At 44.3% G+C, this 19385-nt stretch overlaps 1 protein-coding gene across 2 annotated transcripts in view; it reads right to left on the reverse strand.

The window, feature by feature from the left end:
• chst1 (carbohydrate (keratan sulfate Gal-6) sulfotransferase 1) overlaps positions 1-19099 on the reverse strand; it is a 37828-nt gene extending 18729 nt beyond the window's left edge. The window contains exon 1 of one of the 2 annotated variants that reach the window (XM_067993551.1): positions 18976-19099. The gene's annotated coding sequence lies outside the window, so the exon portion shown is untranslated. Of the gene's footprint in view, positions 1-18944 lie in introns of both variants that reach the window. The other variant, XM_067993550.1, reaches the window with a different exon arrangement.
• Positions 19100-19385: the final 286 nt, after the last annotated feature.

A 19385-nucleotide genomic window follows, 5' to 3' on the forward strand; every position in this document is an offset into this window, starting at 1 on the left:
TGTATTATACACACCAGGACAGTAACTGGGACTGTGCATCACACACACCGGGACAGTAACTGGGACTGTGCGTCACACACACCAGGACAGTAACTGGGACTGTGCATCACACACATCAGGACAGTAACTGGGACTGCGTATTATACACATCAGGACAGTAACTGGGACTGCGTATTATACACACCAGGACAGTAACTGGGACTGTGCGTCACACACACCAGGACAGTAACTGGGACTGTGCATCACACACACCAGGACAGTAACTGGGACTGTGTATTATACACACCAGGACAGTAACTGGGACTGTGCATCACACACACCGGGACAGTAACTGGGACTGTGCGTCACACACACCAGGACAGTAACTGGGACTGTGCATCACACACACATCAGGACAGTAACTGGGACTGTGCATCACACACACCAGGACAGTAACTGGGACTGTGTATTATACACACCAGGACAGTAACTGGGACTGTGCGTCACACACACCAGGACAGTAACTGGGACTGTGCGTCACACACACCAGGACAGTAACTGGGACTGTGCATCACACACACCAGGACAGGAACTGGGACTGTGCGTCACACACACCAGGACAGTAACTGGGACTGTGCGTCACACACACCAGGACAGTAACTGGGACTGTGCGTCACACACACCAGGACAGTAACTGGGACTGTGCATCACACACACCAGGACAGTAACTGGAACTGCGTATTATACACATCAGGACAGTAACTGGGACTGTGCGTCACACACACGAGGACAGTAACTGGGACTGTGCATCACACACCAGGACAGTAACTGGGACTGTGCATCACACACACCAGGACAGTAACTGGGACTGTGCATCACACACATCAGGACAGTAACTGGGACTGTGCATCACACACATCAGGACAGTAACTGGGACTGCGCATCACACACATCAGGACAGTAACTGGGACTGCGTATTATACACACCAGGACAGTAACTGGGACTGTGCGTCACACACACCAAGACAGTAACTGGGACTGTGCGTCACACACACCAGGACAGTAACTGGGACTGTGCATCACATACACCAGGACAGTAACTGGGACTGTGTATTATACACACCAGGACAGTAACTGGGACTGTGCATCACACACACACCAGGACAGGAACTGGGACTGTGCGTCACACACACCAGGACAGTAACTGGGACTGTGCATCACACACACCAGGACTGTAACTGGGACTGTGCGTCACACACACCAGGACAGTAACTGGGACTGTGCGTCACACACACCAGGACAGTAACTGGGACTGTGCGTCACACACACCAGGACAGTAACTGGGACTGTGCGTCACACACACCAGGACAGTAACTGGGACTGTGCATCACACACACCAGGACAGTAACTGGGACTGTGCATCACACACACCAGGACAGTAACTGGGACTGTGCGTCACACACACCAGGACAGTAACTGGGACTGTGTATTATACACACCAGGACAGTAACTGGGACTGTGCATCACACACACCAGGACAGTAACTGGGACTGTGCATCACACACATCAGGACAGTAACTGGGTTTGTTCACTGCCCACACTGGGACAGTAACTGGGACTGTGCATCACACATAGTGGGAGTGGGACAGTGACTGTGATTTTAGATCACATGCTCTATGACAGTAACTGGGATTATACATCAAACATCAAACACCTGGACGGGAACTCACCAACTGTGACTCAGTGACTCTCGCCTCAGAGTTGGATGGTTGTGTGTGCAAGAACCACTCCCGAGACTTGAGCACAAAATCCAGGCTGACACTCCAGTACAGTACTGAGGGAGTGCTGCACTGTCGGGGGTGTCGTCTTTCAGATGAGACGTTAAACCAAGGCCCCCTCTGCCCTCTCAGGTGGACATAAAAGATCTCATGGCACTATTTCGAAGAAGAGCAGGGGAGATCTTTCCTGGCTAATATTTATCCCTCAACCAACAGAAAAAGAAGGCTTATGATGAATGTAAGGTTCATAATACAGTGAAGAACCAAGCTGAATACGAAAAGTACAGAGGAGATCTGATAAAGGTAATAAGAGGGGCAAAGAGAGAGTCTGAGAATAGATTAGTGGGTAACATAAAAGGGAACCCAACGGTCTTTTATAAATATATAAATAGTAAAAGGGCAGTCAAAGGAAAGGTGGGAGCGATTAGGGACAAAAAAGGAAATCTTCTTGTGGAGGCAGAGGGCATGGCTGAGGAATTAAATGAATACTTCACACCCGTCTTCGCTAGAGAAGAGGATGCTGCCATTGTAGCAGTAAAAGAAGAGATAGTAGTAATATTGGATAGGATAAAAATAGATAAAGAGGAGGTACTTAAAAGATTGGCCGTACTCAAAGTAGAAAAGTCATCCGGTCCAGATGGGATGTATCCTGGGTTACTGAGGGAAGTAAGGGTGGAAATTGCGGAGGCTCTGGCCACAATCTTCCAACCCTCCTTAGATGTGGGGATGGTGCTGGAGGACTGGAGGATTGCAAATGTTACACCCCTGTTCAAAAAAGGGGAGAGGGATAAACCCGGCAATTACAACCGAGTCAGCCTAACAATCAGTGGTGGGGAAACTTTTAGAGACAATAATCCAGAACAAAATAAATTGGCACTTGGAAAAGTCTGAGCTAATAAATGAAAGTCTGCCCGGATTTGTTAAAGGAATATCATGTTTGACTAACTTGATTGAGTTCTTTGATGAAGTAATGGAGAAGATTGATGAGGGTAGTGAGGTTGATGTTGTGTATATGGACTTTCAAAAGGCAATCGATAAAGTACCACATAATAGACTTGTTAGCAAAATTAAAGCCCATGGGATAAAAGGGACAGTGGCAGTGTGGATACAAAATTGTCTAAGGGACAGAAAACAGAAAGTAGTGGTGAATGGTTGTTTTTCAGACTGGAGGGAAGTATAGAGTGGTGTTCCCCAGGGGTCAGTATTAGGACCACTGCTCTTTTTGATATATATTAATGACCTGGACTTGAGTATAGAGGGTATAATTTCAAAGTTTGCAGATGACACAAAACTTGGAAATGTAGTGAACAATGTGGAGGATAGTAACAGACTTCAGGAGGACATAGACAGACTGGTGAAATGGGCAGACAGATGGCAGATGAAATTTAATGCAGAGAAGTGTGAAGTGATACATTTTGGTAAAAAGAATGAGGAGAGGCAATATAAACTAAATGGTACAATTTTAAAGAGAGTGCAGGAACAGAGAGACCCAGGGGTGCACATACACAAATCTTTGAAGGTGGCAGGACAAGTTGAGAAGGCTGTTAAAAAGCATATGGGATCCTGGGCTTTACAAATAGAGGCATAGAGTACAAAAGCAAGAAAGTTATGCTAAAACTTTAAAAAAAACATTGGTTAGGCCTCAGCTGGAGTACTGTGTTCAATTCTGGGCACCTCACTTTAGGAGGGATGTCCAGGCCTTGGAGAAGGTGCAGAAGAGATTTACTAGAATGGTTCTAGGGATGAGGGACTTCAGTTATGTGGAGAGACTGGAGAAGCTGGGATTGTTCTCCTTAGAGCAGAGAAGGTTAAGAGGAGATTTGATAGAAGTGTTCAAAATCATGAACGGTTTTGATAGAGTAAATAAGGAGAAACTGTTTCCAGTGGCAGAAGGGTCGGTAACCAGAGGACACAGATTTAAAGTGATCGGCAAAAGAGCCAGAGGTGACATGAGGAAACATTTTGTTATGCAGTGAGTTGTTATGATCTGGAATGTGCTGCCTGAAAGGGTGGTGGAAACAGAATCAATGGTAACTTTCAAAGGGGAATTGGATAAATACTTGAAGGGAAAAAATTTATAAAGCCATGGGAAAGGAACAGGGGAGTGGGACAAATTGGACAGCTCTTTCAAAGAGCCGGCACAGGCACGATGGGTCAAGTAGCCTCCTCCTGTGCTGTACCGACTATGATCACTAAAACAGATTATCTGGTCATTATCACATTGCTGTTTGTGGGATCTTGCTGTGCGCAAATCGGCTGCCGCGTTTCCTACACTACAACAGTGACTACACGTCAAAAGTACTTCATTGGCCGTAAAGAGCTTTGAAACATCCTGAGTTCGTGAAAGGCACTATATAAATGCAAGTCTTTCTTTCTTAACTGTGATTGTATTCAACACAGAGGGAGAGCAACTGATTGGACATCACTCACCCACAGACAGTAAATTGTACCACACACCCCTGGGTCTATCTCACACAGTAAAGCAACTGGGACTGTACATGGCACACTGGGACAGTATATGGGAATGTTCACTGCAAACTGGGACAGTATTTGGGAATGTTCACTGCAAACTGGGACAGTATTTGGGAATGTTCACTGCAAACTGGGACAGTATATGGGAATGTTCACTGCAAACTGGGACAGTATTTGGGAATGTTCACTGCAAACTGGGACAGTATTTGGGAACGTTCACTGCAAACTGGGACAGTATTTGGGAATGTTCGCTGCAAATCAGGTCAGTAACTTTGACTGTACATTATCAAGGACTGCGAGTGAGGCAGGTACGGGGATCCAGGAGGTAGCATTGCAGGAGCCTCAGCCTCCGCACTTGTCCAATAGATACGAGGTTCTTGCAGCCCTTGTGGACGAGTGCAGGGACTGCAGGGAGGATAAGCAAACTGGCCACGGCACCGTGGTTCAGGGGGCCATTCAAGTTGGGGGGAGTAAAAAGGAATGTGGTTGTAGTAGGCGACAGTATAGTTAGAGGGATAGCCACTGTTCTCTGCAGCCAAAAGCGAGAGTCCCGAAGGCTGTGTTGCCTACCCGGTGTCAGGGTTAAGGACATCTCCTCAGGGCTGGAGAGAACTTGGAGTGGTGGGGGGAAGGATCCAGTTGTCGTGGTCCACCTAAGTACCAACGACATAGGTAGGACTAAGAAAGAGGTTCTGCTGGGGGAGTTTGAGCAGCTAAGGACTAAATTAAAAAGCAGAACCACAAAGGTGATAATCTCCGGATTATTACCTGAGCCATGAGCAAATTGGCACAGGGTAAATCAGATCAGAGAGATGAATGCGTGGCTCAAAGATTAGTGTGGGAGAAGTGGGTTTCGATTCATGGGGCACTGGCACCAGTACTGGGAAAGAGGGAGCTGTTCCGTTGGGACGGGCTTCACCTGAACTATGCTGGGACCAGTGTTCTGGCAAACCGAATAACTAGGGCGGTAGAAAAGGCTTTAAACTAAATAGAGGGGGGGAGGGCTCAGGTGGGGCAAAGTTTAGATTGATAAAGAGAAAAGACAAGGAAGTAGTACAGGAAAGTGATGGGTGTAATGATAAACAGAGTGTCAGGAAGGGACAGAGCATACAAACATAAGAGTGCGCTAGCAAATGGGGCCGGGGTAGGAAAGAATGGTAAAAAGACAAAATTAAAGGTTCTTTATCTGAATGCGCGCAGCATTCGTAATAAGATAGATGAATTGATGGCACAAATAGAAACAAATGGGTATGATCTCATGGCCATTACAAAGACATGGTTGCAGGGTGACCAAGGTTGGGAGCTAAATATTCAGGGTTATTTAACATTTCGGAAGGAGAGGAAAAAAGGTAAAGGTGGTGGGGTAGCTCTGTTAATAAAGGATGAAATTGGTATAATAGTGAGAAATGATCCTGGCTCAGAAGATCAAGATGTCGAATCAATTTGGGCGAAGGTAAGAAATAGCAAGGGAAAGAAATCACTGGTGGGAGTAGTATATAGGCCCCCTAACAGTAGCTACACTGTAGGGCAAAATATTAATCAGGAAAAAAGGGGGGGCTTGTAAAAAAGGTAATGCAATAATCATGGGCGATTTTAACTTTCGCATAGATTGGACAAATCACAGTGGCAAAAATAGTCCTGAAGAGGAGTTCATAGAGTGTATTAAGGACTGTTTCTTAGACCAATATGTCGGGGAACCAGGGAACAGGCCATTTTGGATCTGGTAATGGGTAACGAAACAGGATTAATTAATGATCTCAAAGTAAAGGATCCCTTGGGAAGCAGTGATCATAACATGATAGAATTTCGCATCCAGTTTGAGAGCGAGGACCTTGGGTCTGAAACTACTGTATTAAACTTAAATAAGGGCAATTATAAAGGAATGAGGGCAGAATTGGCTAAAGTGGACTGGTTAAACAGATTAGATGGTTTGATGGTGGATATGCAGTGGCAAACATTTAAAAAGATATTTTATGACTCGCAACAAAAATATATCCCTGTTAGGAGGAAAGACTCCACAAAAAGGGTGAACCAACCATGGCTAACTAAGGAAGTCAAGGATGGTATCAAGTTAAAAGAAAAAGCATACAACATGGCAAAGATTACTGGTAAGCCCGAAGATTGGGAAAACTTTAAAAACCAGCAAAGGATGACGAAAAGAATAATAAAGAGGGAGAAAATAAATGATGAGAGTAAACTAGGAAGAAATATAAAAACTGACAGTAAAAGCTTCTACAAGTATATAAAAAGGAAGAGGGTAGCTAAAGTAAACATTGGTCCCTTAGAAGATGAGACTGGGGAAATAATAATGGAAAACAAGGAAATAGCAGAGGAATTGAACAGACATTTTGTATCTGTCTTCACAGTAGAAGACACTAATAATATACCAATAATAGTAGAAAATCAAGGGGCAAAGGGGAGGGAGGAACTAAAAACAATCACTATCACTAGAGAAAAAGTACTAGGTAAACTAATGGGTCTAAAGGCTGACAAGTCCCCTGGACCTGATGGCTTGCATCCGAGGGTCTTAAAGGAAGTGGCTACAGAGACAGTGGATGCATTGGTTGTAATCTTGCAGAATTCACTAGATTCTGGAAAGGTCCCAGCGGATTGGAAAACCGCAAATGTAACACCCCTATTCAAGAAGGGAGTGAGACAGAAAGCAGGTAACTATAGACCAGTTAGCCTAACATCTGTCATTGGGAAAATGCTAGAATCCATTATTAAGGAAGTAGTAACAGGACATTTGGAGACTCATAATACAATCAAGGAGAATTGGTTTTATGAAGGGGAAATCACGTCTGACAAATTTATTAGAGTTCTTTGAGGAAGTAACGGGCAGGGTGGAGAAAGGGGAACCAATGGATGCAGTATATTTGGATTTCCAAAAGGCATTCGATAAGGTGCCACATAAAAGATTACTGCACACAAGATAAGAGCTCATGGTGTTGGGGGTAATATACTGGCATGGATAGAGGATTGGCTAACGAACAGAAAACAAAGAGTCGGGATAAAAGGGTCATTTTCAAAATGGCAATCTGTAACTAGTGGGGTGCCGCAGGGCTCAGTGCTGGGGCCTCAACTATTTACAATATATATCAATGACTTGGAAGAAGGAACAGAGTGTGGCCAAATTTGCTGATGATGCAAAGATAGGTTGAAAAGCAAGTTGCGATGAGGACACAAAGTGTCTGCAAAGGAATATTGACAGGTTAAACGAATGGGCAAAAATTTGGCAGATGGAATGTAATGTGGGAAAATGTGAAGTCATCCACTTTGGGAGGAAAAATAAAAAAGCAAAATATCATTTGAATGGAGAAATACTACAAAATGCTGCGGTACAGAGGGATCTGGGTGTCCTCGTACACAAAACACAAAAGTCAACATACAGGTGCAGCAGGTAATCCGGAAGGCAAATGGAATATTGGCCTTTATTTCTAGGGGGATGGAGTATAAAAGCAGGGAAACCATGCTACAACTGTGCAGGAGTACACCTGGAGTACTGCGTACAGTTCTAGTGCCCTTATTTAAGGAAGGTCATACTTGCATTGGAGGCAGTTCAGAGAAGGTTCACTAGGTTGATTCCGGGTATGGAAGGGTTGTCTTATGAGGAAAGATTGAACAGGTTGGGTCTATACTCATTGGAGTTTAGAAGAATGAGAGGAGATCTTATTGAAACATATAAGATTCTGAGGGGACTCGATAGGGTAGATGCTGAGAGGATGTTACCCCTCACGGGGGAATCTAAAACTAGGGGGCATAGTCTCAGAATAAGGGGTCGCCCATTTAATACGGAAATGAGGAGGAATTTCTTCTCCCAGAGGGTCGTGAATCTTTGGAATTCTTTACCCCAAAAAGCTGTGGAAGCTGAGTCATTGAATACCTTCAAGGCTGAGTTAGACAAACTTTTGATCAGCAAGGGAGTGAAAGGATACGGGAAAAGGGCGGGAAAGTGGAGTTGAGGTAAAAATCAGAGCAGCCATGATCTCATTAAATGGCGGGGCAGGCTCGAGGGGCCGAATGGCCTACTCCTGTTCCTATCTCTTATGGTCTCTTATAAGGACAATAACTGGGACTGTACATTACACAGGATAATACTGGGACTGTACATTACACTGGACATCACTGGGACTGTACATTTCACAGGACAAAACTGGGTCTGTGCATTACACTGGACAGTACTGGGACTGTACATTACACTGGACAATACTGGGACTGTACATTACACAGGACAATACTGGGACTGTACATTACACAGGATAATACTGGGACTGTACATTTAACAGAACAATACCGGGACTGTACATTACACTGGACAATACTGGGACTGTACATTACACAGGATAATACTGGGACTGTACATTACACAGGATAATACTGGGACTGTACATTTAACAGAACAATACCGGGACTGTACATTACACTGGACAATACTGGGACTGTACATTACACTGGACAATACTGGGACTGTACATTACACAGGATAATACTGGGACTGTACATTTAACAGAACAATACCAGGACTGTACATTACACTGGACAATACTGGGGCTGTGCATTACACTGGACAATACTGGGACTGTACATTACACAGGACAATACTGGGACTGTACATTTCACAGGACAATAGTGGGACTGTACATTACACAGGACAATAGTGGGACTGTACATTACACAGGACAATAGTGGGACTGTACATTACACAGGATAATACTGGGACTGTACATTACACAGGATAAAACTGGGACTGTACATTACACAGGACAATACTGGGACTGTACATTACACAGGACAATACTGGGACTGTACATTACACAGGACAATAGTGGGACTGTACATTTCACAGGACAATACTGGGACTGTACATTTCACAGGACAATACTGGGACTGTACATTTCACAGGACAATACTGGGACTGTACATTACACAGGACAATACTGGGACTGTACATTACACAGGACAATACTGGGACTGTACATTACACAGGACAATAGTGGGACTGTACATTACACAGGACAATAGTGGGACTGTACATTACACAGGACAATAGTGGGACTGTACATTTCACAGGACAATAGTGGGACTGTACATTTCACAGGACAATAGTGGGACTGTACTTTACACAGGATAATACTGGGACTGTACATTACACAGGATAAAACTGGGACTGTACATTTCACAGGACAATACTGGGACTGTACATTTCACGGGATAAAACTGGGACTGTACATTTCACAGGACAATAGTGGGACTGTACATTTCACAGGACAATACTGGGACTGTACATTACACAGGACAATAACTGGGACTGTACATTACACAGGACAATAACTCGGACTGTACATCACATACTGAGACAATAACTGGGACTGAACAATACCTGGGACTACATCACACACCAAGACAATAACTAGGACTGTACATCACATACTGAGACAATAACTGGGACTGTACAACGCACAGGACAATAACTGGGACTGTACATCACACAGGACAATAACTGGGACTGTACATCACACAAGACAATAACTGGGACTGTACATCACACAGGACAATAACTGGGACTGTACATCACACAGGACAATAACTGGGACTGTACATCACACAGGACAATAACTGGGACTGTACATCACACAGGACAATAACTGGGACTGTACAACACACAAGACAATAACTGGGACTGTACATCACACAGGACAATAACTCGGACTGTACATCACATACTGAGACAATAACTGGGACTGTACATCACACAGGACAATAACTGGGACTGTACATCACACAGGACAATAACTGGGACTGTACATCACACAGGACAATAACTGGGACTGTACATCACACAGGACAATAACTGGGACTGTACATCACACAGGACAATAACTGGGACTGTACAACACACAAGACAATAACTGGGACTGTACATCACACAGGACAATAACTCGGACTGTACATCACACAGGACAATAACTGGGACTGTACATCACACAGGACAATAACTCGGACTGTACATCACATACTGAGACAATAACTGGGACTGTACATCACACAGGACAATAACTGGGACTGTACAACACACAAGACAATAATTGGGACTGTTCAACACACAGAATAAAAGAAAATCACTGGGACTGCATATCATACCAGACAATAATTGGGATTACATCACACACAATGAGACAGTAATTGGGACTGTACGTCACAAATACTGGCACAATAAAGAGGGATGCAATTGCACACACTGGGCAGTAACAGAACTGTACCTCACACAACAGGATAATAACTGAACTTTAAATCACACTGGGACAGTAATGAACTGTACATCACAAATCAGGCAATAACAGGATGATACATCACACACTGGGACAGTAATAGGACTGTATGTCACTCAACGGGAAAGTAATGGGACTATGCATCACACACGCAGGAAGACTAACCAGCAAATCCCATGGACCATAACAGGAAGTGTACATTACACAGAACAAGTTGTAACTGGGACTTTATGTCACACACCTGGACTGTAGCTGGGAATGTACTTTATACAGTGGCACAATGTGTGACAATATACATCACACACACATGGATACAGACTGTATGTCTCACATGCACCAGGACAGTAAATGGGACTGCACATCACACAGACTGGTACAGTAACTGGAACTGTACATCACACAGACTGGTACAGTTACTGGGACTGTACATTACACAGACTGGTACGGTTACTGGGACTGTACATTACACAGACTGGTACAGTTACTGGGACTGTACATTACACAGACTGGTACAGTTACTGGGACTGTACATTACACAGACTGGTACAGTTACTGGGACTGTACATTACACAGACTGGTACAGTTACTGGGACTGTACATTACACAGACTGGTACAGTTACTGGGACTGTATATAACACAGACTGATACAGTTACTGGGACTGTATATAACACAGACTGGTACAGTTACTGGGACTGTATATTACACAGACTGCTACTGTTATTGGAATTACATTAGACAGACTGGTACAGTTACTGAGACTGTACATCACATTGGACTGAACGGCAACGAGCATTCTGTATCAGATATTGGGCAGCAATGGGACTTTACATCACACACTGGTATAGTAATGCATCTGTACATAATGCATCAGGAAAGTAACTGGACTGTAAATCACATGTATTGTTAATGTTACTGGGAAAATATGCATCAGGATGGTAACTAGGACTGAATGTCACACACTGGAACAGTAACTGGGACCTCACATAACACACTGGAACAGTAACTGGGACCTCACATAATACACTGGAACAGTAACTGGGACCTCACATAACACACTGGAACAGTTACTGGGACCTCACATAATACACTGGAACAGTAACTGGGACCTCACATAACACACTGGAACAGTAACTGGGACCTCAGATAACACACTGGAACAGTAACTGGGACCTCACATAACACACTGGAACAGTTACTGGGACCTCACATAACACACTGGAACAGTAACTGGGACCTTACATAACACACTGGAACAGTTACTGGGACCTCACATAACACACTGGAACAGTAACTGGGACCTCACATAACACACTGGAACAGTAACTGGGACCTTACATAACACACTGGAACAGTAACTGGGACCTCACATAACACACTGGAACAGTAACTGGGACCTTACATAACACACTGGAACAGTAACTGGGACCTCACATAACACACTGGAACAGTAACTGGGACCTCACATAATACACTGGAACAGTAACTGGGACCTTACATAACACACTGGAACAGTAACTGGGACCTCACATAACACACTGGAACAGTAACTGGGACCTTACATAACACACTGGAACAGTAACTGGGACCTCACATAATACACTGGAACAGTAACTGGGACCTCACATAACACACTGGAACAGTAACTGGGACCTCACATAATACACTGGAACAGTAACTGGGACCTTACATAACACACTGGAACAGTAACTGGGACCTCACATAACTCACTGGAACAGTAACTGGGACCTCACATAACACACTGGAACAGTAACTGGGACCTCACATAATACACTGGAACAGTAACTGGGACCTCACATAACACACTGGAACAGTAACTGGGACCTCACATAACACACTGGAACAGTAACTGGGACCTCACATAATACACTGGAACCGTAACTGGGACCTCACATAACACACTGGAACAGTAACTGGGACCTCACATAACACACTGGAACAGTAACTGGGACCTCACATAACACACTGGAACAGTTACTGGGACCTCACATAACACACTGGAACAGTAACTGGGACCTCACATAACACACTGGAACAGTTACTGGGACCTCACATAACACACTGGAACAGTAACTGGGACCTCACATAACACACTGGAACAGTAACTGGGACCTCGCATAATACACTGGAACAGTAACTAGGACCTCGCATAACACACTGGAACAGTAACTGGGACCTCGCATAACACACTGGAACAGTTACTGGGACCTCGCATAACACACTGGAACAGTAACTGGGACCTCACATAACACACTGGAACAGTAACTGGGACCTCACATAACACACTGGAACAGTAACTGGGACCTCACATAATACACTGGAACAGTAACTGGGACCTTACATAACACACTGGAACAGTAACTGGGACCTCACATAACACACTGGAACAGTAACTGGGACCTTACATAACACACTGGAACAGTAACTGGGACCTCACATAATACACTGGAACAGTAACTGGGACCTCACATAATACACTGGAACAGTAACTGGGACCTTACATAACACACTGGAACAGTAACTGGGACCTCACATAACTCACTGGAACAGTAACTGGGACCTCACATAACACACTGGAACAGTAACTGGGACCTCACATAATACACTGGAACAGTAACTGGGACCTCACATAACACACTGGAACAGTAACTGGGACCTCACATAACACACTGGAACAGTAACTGGGACCTCACATAATACACTGGAACCGTAACTGGGACCTCACATAACACACTGGAACAGTAACTGGGACCTCACATAACACACTGGAACAGTAACTGGGACCTCACATAACACACTGGAACAGTTACTGGGACCTCACATAACACACTGGAACAGTAACTGGGACCTCACATAACACACTGGAACAGTTACTGGGACCTCACATAACACACTGGAACAGTAACTGGGACCTCACATAACACACTGGAACAGTAACTGGGACCTCGCATAATACACTGGAACAGTAACTAGGACCTCACATAACACACTGGAACAGTAACTGGGACCTCACATAACACACTGGAACAGTAACTGGGACCTCACATAACACACTGGAACAGTAACTGGGACCTCACATAACACACTGGAACAGTAACTGGGACCTCACATAACACACTGGAACAGTAACTGGGACCTCACATAACACACTGGAACAGTAACTGGGACCTCACATAACACACTGGAACAGTAACTGGGACCTCACATAACACACTGGAACAGTAACTGGGACCTCACATAACACACTGGAACAGTAACTGGGACCTCACATAACACACTGGAACACTACATTACAGGCTGGGTCAATAAGTTGGACTATGTCTCATAACAAGACAGTAATCATGCACACTGGGACAATAACAGGCCCGTATATCACACACGAGGACAATAACTGGACTATTTATCACACAATGGGACAGTAACTGGAAAGGAACAGTAATAGAACTGTACATCACATGCTGGGACAGTAATGGATTGGAACTGTAATAGAACTGTACATCACGCACTGGGACAGTAACTGGACTGTTTATCACACACTGGAATAGTAATAGAACTGTACATCAAACACTGGGACAGTAATGGATTGGAACTGTAATAGAACTGTACATCAAACACTGGGACAGTAACTGGACTGATTATCACTCACTGGGACAGTAATAGAACTGTACATCAGACACTAGGATGGTAATAGAACTGTACGTCACACACTGGAGCAGTAATAGAACTGTACATCACACACTGGGACAGTAATAGAACTGTACATCACACACTGGGACAGTAATAGAACTGTACATCACACACCGGGACAGTAATAGAACTGTACATCACACACCGGGACAGTAATAGAACTGTACATCACACACCGGGACAGTAATAGAACTGTACATCACACACCGGGACAGTAATAGAACTGTACATCACACACTGGGACAGTAATAGAACTGTACATCACACACTGGGACAGTAATAGAACTGTACATCACACACTGGGACGGTAATAGAACTGTACGTCACACACTGGGACAGTAATAGAACTGTACATCACACACTGGGACAGTAATAGAACTGTACATCACACACTGGGACAGTAATAGAACTGTACATCACACACTGGGACAGTAATAGAACTGTACATCACACACTGGGACGGTAATAGAACTGTACATCACACACTGGGACAGTAATAGAACTGTACATCACACACTGGGACAGTAATAGAACTGTACGTCACACACTGGGACGGTAATAGAACTGTACATCACACACTGGGACAGTAATAGAACTGTACATCACACACTGGGACAGTAACAGAACTGTACATCACACACTGGGACAGTAATAGAACTGTACATCACACACTGGGACAGTAATAGAACTGTACATCACACACTGGGACGGTAATAGAACTGTACGTCACACACTGGGACGGTAATAGAACTGTACATCACACACTGGGACAGTAATAGAACTGTACATCACACACTGGCACAGTAATAGAACTGTACGTCACACACTGGGACGGTAATAGAACTGTACGTCACACTGGGACGGTAATAGAACTGTACGTCACACTGGGACGGTAATAGAACTGTACGTCACACACTGGGACAGTAATAGAACTGTACATCACACACTGGGACAGTAATAGAACTGTACATCACACACTGGGACAGTAATAGAACTGTACGTCACACTGGGACAGTAATAGAACTGTACGTCACACACTGGGACAGTAATAGAACTGTACATCACACACTGGGACAGTAATAGAACTGTACATCACACACTGGGACAGTAATAGAACTGTACATCACACACTGGGACAGTAATAGAACTGTACATCACACACTGGGACAGTAATAGAACTGTACGTCACACACTGGGACAGTAATAGAACTGTACATCACACACTGGGACAGTAATAGAACTGTACGTCACACACTGGGACGGTAATAGAACTGTACGTCACACACTGGGACGGTAATAGAACTGTACATCACACACTGGGACGGTAATAGAACTGTACATCACACACTGGGACAGTAATAGAACAGTACGTCACACACTGGGACAGTAATAGAACTGTACATCACACACTGGGACGGTAATAGAACTGTACATCACACAACAGGACAGTAATAGAACTGTACGTCACACACTGGGACAGTAATAGAACTGTACATCACACACTGTGACGGTAATAGAACTGTACATCACACACTGGGACAGTAATAGAACTGTACATCACACACTGGGACAGTAATAGAACTGTACATCACACACTGGGACAGTAATAGAACTGTACGTCACACACTGGGACAGTAATAGAACTGTACATCACACACTGGGACAGTAATAGAACTGTACGTCACACACTGGGACAGTAATAGAACTGTACATCACACACTGGGACGGTAATAGAACTGTACATCACACACTGGGACGGTAATAGAACTGTACATCACACAACGGGACAGTAACTGGACTGTTTATCACACTTTATGATGATAAGGGAGAATGTACATCACACGGTTCATCTTCCAATCAGCTGGTGATCCCGTTGTTCAACTGAAGTAGGTTATCCTGACCTGCTTTTACCAAAATATTTTACTGAAGACTATTGCTGCCGCATCAGTTAAACTGCATCTGTGTGGCCAGCAGTGGAACAAAAACATTTTATTTCACCTGATAGCTGAGGGGGAAAAGTGTTTGGAACGAAAATTATCCAATTGCAGCGAAAACAATGCGATTGATCAATATTTAACCATAGAGGAACAGTGGATGGGAACCTTTTTAGCCCGATCTAGAATCCTGGCCATTTGCAATACGATGTATGAACTGCGTGAGGTCTGAGAAGTGCAATTTGCTTTAGGTGTTATCAGGACCAGGCAACGTGAACTGTTGCTATTGCGGTGCTGTAGGGCTCGAGGGGCAGGCGTGTGGGCCCAGTTCCTGTACCTTCCTCACAAAGCTCTGATTCTAAACACTGTATTTCCAAGCTGCAGCGAAAAATATGACTCCTTGGCATAAAGAATATTTACTGCTGCACATTAAAGTGACATTTAATTATAGGAACTCAACAATTTGTACCAACTCTGCAAATTAGAACTAAAGATAATCCACGATTATTGATGAACAATTTATTTTTATGCCAAACCTAAGCTCGATACAATAGCTGGAGCGATACACAAAGCGTTTGGAGCGAGATAGGGCGGGGTATCCCTCTCCTTGAGGAGGGAGTTACTTTACTGGTCACTTGTTCCTTGAAAGCTTCAATTTGATCGGAAATAAGCGGAGGGATGAAGATTTTGTGGGAGGAGTGAGCACTTTAATTATTGACAAGGTGTTGGAGGCGTTTTGGAGTGGCCCTTGCACTTGATTTAATAAATGCAAATAATTTTTCTGTTGCTTTGCAAGCGGCGCTGGGGCTCCAACCGCAGACAGTATCGTTATAATTTGACAGGAGTTATTACAAATAATAATCCAAGTAAAATCGTTTACCAAAAAAAATCTTTGAAAGTAAGTACATGAGCTTTAAATACAGGTTAAACAGGGGCTCCTCGGGCTGAAATGAGCCGCACTGCTAATTTAACACTTTTATGGGAAAATATTCCCATTAAAAAAACTTTGTACCACAAAATTAAACATGTTCGCCAGTCTAGACTCTGTGTGTATATATATATGAATCATTGAGTAAAATATTCTAGCCGTTTCTCACTGCTGGCCACCAGTGTGTGTATCGGTATATTATGGGATGTGATGGCAACAATTTAAAGCTGTCCCGGTTTTAATGGCTGAACATTGATTTTACTATTGGATTAAACCCACAGCAGGTGCGGGCTCTCCGCTGCGCTGCTGAGGTTTTTAATGGTTTGGCGGCTGATGTATTTTCGCTCCTTGTTTGAAGGGACTGAGGTTTAGACGGTGAGACCAGGACTTGAACCGCCCTCTAGCGAGCAGATCTCCCAATATTCCGGGTGACACTTTCAACACACGCTGGGGCGAGTCACACATTTATCCCTAGAACGCCTATATATATATATATATATATATATAATTTAAAACCCTACCTTCATACAACAATTAAACTGGCACTGGTTGGTTTCCAGCTCTTTCGCTGTGTCAGGACGAATTAACAATGTTAACAAAACGTGGGATGGTCTCATTTTCACTCAGAAAGTTGTATCGATGTTGATTTTTCTCTCCAGCCGCAGATACACAGCGGGAGGGTGAGTTTTATTCATTCAGAGAGTCCTAATGAGCATTGGACCATCTCCCCCTCCCCCCGACTTCTGCTCTGTAACAGTGTTTGCTCCCAATGATCTATCTATCTATCTAGTTCTCTCTCTATCATCTATCATCTCTCTCTCTCTCTGTCTATCTAGCTCTATTATCAATCTATCTCTATCTATCTTTCTATCTCTATCTATCTATCTTGCTCTCTATCTATCATCTCTCTATCTATCTCTATCTTTATCTATCGCTCTATCTATCTATCCACCTATCTTGCTCTCTATCTATCTCTATCTTTATCTATCTCTCTATCTAGCTCTCTTTCTATCTATCTTGCTCTCTATCTATCTCCCTATCTATCTATAATTTTTCTATCTCTCTACCTCTATCTATCTATCGCTCTCTCTATCTATCTCTCTATCTATAATTTCTCTACCTCTATCTGTCCATCGCTCTCTCTATCTATCTATCTATAATTTCTCTACCTCTATCTGTCCATCGCTCTCTCTATCTATCTCTCTATCTATAATTTCTCTACCTCTATCTGTCCATCGCTCTCTCTATCTATCGCTCTATCTATATCTCTATCTCTATCTATCTATCACAGCTGGACTGCGATGTGGAGTTGATATTCCGGCCACTAACAGACCAACTTTCTCGCTTCCAGCAAACCACGGTGACCCGGTGCGGTCAGTGCGGGCTCCGGTGACCCGGCCCCGGTCAGAACCCGATCTAAACCTGGACCCTGCAGCGCGGTCTCGCTCCTTCCCCTTCCCAAAAGCGACTTGTTTCTGATTATTTTGGTTTAAATTAAATGCAAATTGAATGATATATAAATATAAAATCCCTCTTTTCTCCGAGGAGGCGGGTTCCAGAGTGGAAGTTACATTTCTACACAAACAGTTGCGGACTCGGCGATCCGCTCACTGCTCAAACCCCAGACTGTGAGCCCAGCCCCGGGGTCTGTCCGCGGCCGCTGCCCCTTCCCCTGCCCGGTGTGTGTGCGATGGTCCCGGTATAGCCCGCTCTGGGGTGTCCTCACACAAACATTGTCGGTTCCCAACCCCATCCGTCCCCTCCATCTCAATCCAACGCAACACGCCCCACAACTCAGCAAAGCCTCATTTACACCAGTTTACCAGGCACGACTTCTCTCCCCACCACCACCACCCAACATGCAAAACCCCCCTCACCTGCCCCGTCCTTGCACACACGGCATCGTACCGAGAAGGGCGTCTCTCCTGATGCATCGCTCCCTTTGTCAATGTTTGCAGCCCTCTGCCTGATCCTCTCTCGGTGCCGAGTGAGCTGGCGAGTGTGGGAGAAGCAGACGGATTCCGTGTGACAGTGATGCTGAGAGCGATGTGTTGGAGTCGGCGCCTCACTGATTGTGAGTGAAGGGATTAACAACGTGGGCATCTCCAACCACCCCACACACACTTAATCTCACACACATCACCTCAGTATATATACACACACACTTATTCTCACTCACATCACCGTCAGTCTATATACACACACACTTAATCTCACACACACATCACCGTCAGTATATATACACACACACTTAATCTCACACACATCACCTCAGTCTATATACACACACACTTAATCTCACACACATCACCTCAGTA

This window comes from Heptranchias perlo, chromosome 12 (assembly GCF_035084215.1).
Source record: "Heptranchias perlo isolate sHepPer1 chromosome 12, sHepPer1.hap1, whole genome shotgun sequence".
Lineage (NCBI taxonomy): Eukaryota > Metazoa > Chordata > Chondrichthyes > Hexanchiformes > Hexanchidae > Heptranchias > Heptranchias perlo.